The following is a 5,244-nucleotide window of genomic DNA, read 5'->3' on the forward strand; positions in this document are numbered from 1 at the left end:
CATTTCCAAGAAAATAGAAGTGATCCTACTTCCTCCCCTTCCCTTTTCCCCACATAACAACTCCTTTCCATGGAAATCTCTCAAAGATTATTTTGAGTCTTTCCATGGAAATCTCTCAAAGAGTATTTTGAGTCCTATGGGCAAAATCACATCCCGACTCATGCCAAGGAAATAAATCCCATGCGTCTGCAAAGCCTACACTACAAATCGGTCGCTGAGAATCATAGAATTGTTTAGGCTGGAAAAGACCTGTAAGATCATCAAGTCCAACCGTTAACCTAACCCTGCTATTCCACCACTAAACCATGTCCCTAAGCACCACATCTAGATGTCTTTTAAATACCTCCAGGGATGGGGACTCGACCACTTCCCTGGGCAGCCCACTTTCCTGGGCAGCCCATTCCAATGCTTGACAGCCCTTTCAGTCACATGCTGCAGGACGTTCTGCGGCTGAGTCACGGGCCAGAAGTGCGGTGGCTGAGCAAACTGTTCATTCCGTGTGCTCTTCCCAACACAAGGCACCTATACAAAATACATTTACTTAGGTTTAACGTGGATAACGTGCTTCTATATGGAGCAAGAGGGGTAAACAAGCCCAGCAACACATTACTTCCATGGTTCATGGGAATACTTCATGGCTGCACATTACGGAGCAACATCACGCATGGCAAAAGCTGCTTAATAGAAAAACACCCTGGGAAGCTTTCCAAAAACCGTACTTTCCTCTTTCACACTAGACGCCCAGGCTTGACTGCCCAAAGGGCAACGGCGTAGCGCACCCACTGTGCTGCAGCTACTGCCCTACCCCGCTCTCCCCAGCGAGCCAAACTGCAGTGGCAGCAGCTTGCCAGGGCCACAAGCAGGACTGCAGGGTCCCCAGGCACCTTTGGGCTCAGCAGCCCTCACTCACAGCAGCTAATCTCACAGCAATCAGGTACTTCCCCAATTTGCCACACTCCACAGCCGTACCCTCCCCTTTCCAAACTACCAAGATGCTGAATTCTTCTCCTGAGTGAGTATTTCCATCTCACTTTTTCACAACAGCCAACAGCATTTAGAAATCCTTTTCCAGATGCTCTTATTGGAAATGCAGACCACACAATTGCAAAAGGAGTTCTGGGATCTTATCTGCACCACCGTGACTCATCTCTGAAAGCAGCATTGCAGCAGTGCTGAAGCATGCCTTCAAATTATTTGCGATTTCTTTTTTTTTTTTTTTAAAGCGAGCTAGAGAAGAAAAAGGACATGGACAGTCACGCAGCCACGTGCAGCCCGCTGCAGCTGGCCAGGCCTAGTTTTGACAGTATGAGACGTACGTAGAACTGAATCAGTCCATACCCAAAAAGATATGGGCTTGAAGGGCTAAGCTCTGTTAAGAAAACTAGGCATTCAAAACTGAATTTTAAAGACAAATATTTGTAGCGGTATAGCTAACGCTAGGCGTAGGAGACTGCGCTGCACCTGCACCACTCGGTGCCAGTGCCTGAAGTGATGCTGAAGGAGTAAACGCACTCTCCTCCAGGATCTCCAGTCAGGACCCAACCAAACAGGTATTTTTGCAATAACCAAGGAAACAGGACAGAGCGTGTTCGAAGGCAGAAGTCAGCAGGGTACAAAGAGGCCTTTTTGAAAGTAATGCCGACTATTTTCTCCATTTGTAAAATGGAAACAAGTAGACTGTCATCCATTTCCACCCAATCACTACGTGTTCCTACCCAACATTTCTTTTTACTGATCATTTGTTACATCTTCAGATTTTTCTGCTCTGTTTGAAGAAAAAAAAAAAAACCAAACACCTGGCTGACTTATTTGGGGGTTTTAGCTTCTTACTGTCTCCCTTTACAGCTACAGGAATGTAATTTACAGGCTCTAAAAAATGAGCTACTTTGAAAACTTAACTTCTTAAACAGCTCAGAGAAGATGGCTGTCATCCTTTCATTTCCAAGCAGCAGTCTGTAGATTTTAGTACAATCAGTTCGTGTCTATGTCATGTTTCATTTTCATGCTTCAGTTTACAAGCCCACTAATCAGACTAATGAGGTTGAATGTGAAGAAATCTCTTTGTTTCAAGCTGAACAGCTTCTGATACCAGAGTTATAATGGTCTCTCTTTGCTTATTCAAGTCCTGTTTGCAAGTAATAGCAAAAAAAAAAAAAAAAGGCATTAGAGAATTTTCCTGCTAAACCTTAAAGGCAGAAAGCCATCTTATTACAACATCCCCTGTAATTTACAGGAGCTCGGGCTAAATACTGATGTAAGGGAGCCACGGTGCCTTCCACTTTGTGAACATGAAAATAAAATCTTATTAACTGCTTTGGTAGGGCCAAAAATACATTCCACAAGGTCCAAATCGGTGGCTTAAGACGGTCCAGTGAGCAAATGTCTGCCTGCAGGCAGCAGGGAGTTTGCGCTGTGCTGACCGTGCTCCCATAGGGACTGGGACCTTCCCGGTTCGTTAACCCATCTAAACCATGAGCTGCGCGTGTATAGATAATCCACAGCAGGAGACACAAGCTAGAAGCAGAGATGGAAATTCCCACTCGGAGATTGATTACAGAGCCATCCCGAGCTGCAATACAAACCCACCAGTGCTCCTCGGAGCTTTTTGTCACGAGTCAACAGGAGTGCAGAGGGGCACGCACAGAGACTTAGGAGGGAATACATGCGATTATGGGACGGTGCCACAAAAGGTGACATTGTCAACCCCCACACAACTCCAATAAACTTGAAATCGTAATCTCAAAACATTCCTGGCTGGAATTTGCTCATTCTTGACCATTTTTTTCGTTTACTATGACATACAAACCTCCATCCCACCCTTGCTTTGGGAAGCGAAGCAGCAGCCAGTCATCAGAGAAAGGCTTGTTTCTGACCCTCTCAACACCCCAGTAGCTGCCCAGACGACCTGTTGAACAAGTGACAAGGACATTGCAGGTTTAGGAGGCCACAGGGCACTCCGCCTTTACCATCAAGGTTACTATGGGTGTCACCAGACCTGCTCTGTGTGAATATATAAGGTTCAACTGTGGTTCCATGTTGTCTGAAAGACGCTGGATATACCCGTAAAAGGGCATGGAGATGGGGAGGGTGTGAGGTTATCTTTCTAGATTGTAGCTAGCACAACGAGCACAGTGCCACGGCTTAAATCTGGGAGAAGGATGGCTCCCATTCAAAGCATAAAGCATCTAAAGACAAAATCCAGGCAACCCATTTCCTCCTAAACCCGTCAACCAAATGTGAGAAATACACTCCTGCCTACGATACATCCCAGTCTATGACAGAAGCTTTAAGTCCTTCACGCGTCACCTATAACATCCTGAGTGATAAAGCTTCTGTCATAGACTGGGATGTAAGTCCTTCACGCGTCACCTATAACATCCTGAGCTGAGAGTCAGTGTGGCTTTTAGAGGATTAGAGGTACCAAGTCACTAAACCTCCTGTCCCCAGCCAGTCCATGGAGATGGGGTGAAGATTTATCATGCCACAGCAGAGGCCAACACTACCTCCGTACGGGCTCTGCCTGGTGAACCTTCAGCACTTTCCTTGGGGAAAGGAAGAGCATTGCCAGTGAGAAGGCGGCTGTTTACCCCCTGCCCTTTCCTGCTCCTTGAGCAAAGACGCCCGCAGTGTAGCAGCACCCTCCATACTGGGTGGAGCCTGGCCTGGCTGCAGAGACAGAGGTGGGAGGACCAGGGCAGAGCATAGGGAAGGTCACAGGACCAGCCTGACAGCTACCACCAGCGCACGTGTGCGTGACTATTAGCCAGCGCCTATACCCACCCACAGCACGAGACATTTGAAAGGGCTTTTGTTTTTCTCCTTTACAGGGGACAAACCCGAGCCACTCATCAGTGGTACCACGGCACGTAAATAACTGAGAGCTGATGGGTCTGAAGAGTTCTGTGCAGAAAAGGCATTTTAGCTTTCAACTGTCTGGAGTAGTCCTCTGAGGTTTAATTAGGAATAATTAAAGAACAAACAAAAAGCCTGAACCCTTTCATGAATACTTCATAGGTATATGCTAGTTATTTCAAACGGGAGCTTGGTTCCAAGAGTGGCAGACTCCCTTCGCACAGGAGCTGAAGAAAAGCAAACTAATCTGTTAAAGAAATAGAGCAAAAAGGTGTCAGATTTCTTCCAAAACAGAGATGTTTTTGACAACAAACTGGTTAGTCAGTCACCTTGTTTAAGCTTACTAATGACAGACGGCGATCCCCCACAATGAGCCTCAAGACATAGGTGTTATTAAAAATCAACATGTAGCTTTACTGAAGTCTTTAAACACCGTACTGCCTCCCAGACACGGGAAAAGAATAAAACTGCCGAAGCAGCTTGGGTTTGGCATAGAAAAAGAGAGTTAATTAAGGAATTGGGTTATTCCCAAACCGTGCTGTTTAAGAAGCCCCATTATACCTGCCACACAATAGATGGGATCCATTTTCTTTCAGCCACGCTTATGTCAGATGTTATTTCAAGATTGCATGGCCTCTAAAAACTACTCCCCCAAGCCAAACTCCCTGCTGCCGAAACGAGGTAAGTCCTGTCGCTGGGAGTCCTGCAAGGGGCAGCTCGCGAACTAGAGCGTACGGGTGAAAAACAGGCGACACGGCAACACACGTTCTAGCAAGTTTAAAGGTGGAAGCCAGAATATCGTTTAGAGATATCAGAGGTACGTGAGGAGCAGCGGAAAAGGACGACGGCGCTCCTCAAAGTGGGGGAGCACAGCCTCTGCCATCCTTCTGCACCTCCCAACTGCTCTCTCGTTTTCGGCGCCCCTCAGGAGGCGCGTGCCCCAACCTGAAGAATGGCCCCTCTGTGCTGCCTGCTGCAGCCCCCGCGCTCGGCAGGGCGGGGATGCTCACCGCCTCGCCAGCATCCCCCAGGCACGCTCGTCCTCCCGTGGGGGACGCGGGGGGAGGACGGGACCGAGTCCCACGGCTTTCGCGCAGCTGCGAGGGCAGCAAGCCACACGCAACGGGCAAACGGGCGGACACGTCGCCTCTCCGGCAGATGTGGAGGCCTTCCTGTGCGAGGGTGCAGCTGGTACGGGGGCGGCCCTCGCCTCCTGCCCCCGCCAGGCCAGCTGTGCGTCCCAGCTGGGCATCCTCCCCCGAGGGGGCACCGGCACACGCTGGCACGGGGGGAGGGAGGGCACAGCAGAGGGGGCAGAAAAGCAGCATGGAGAGGGCAGAGCAACAAATAACACCCCCCCCACAATGTTGCACCTCTTCTTAGAAAGCCTGG

The sequence above is a fragment of the Egretta garzetta genome, unplaced genomic scaffold (genome assembly GCF_000687185.1).
Source record: "Egretta garzetta isolate BGI_Z169 unplaced genomic scaffold, ASM68718v1 scaffold123, whole genome shotgun sequence".
In the NCBI taxonomy this organism is placed as follows: Eukaryota; Metazoa; Chordata; class Aves; order Pelecaniformes; family Ardeidae; genus Egretta; species Egretta garzetta.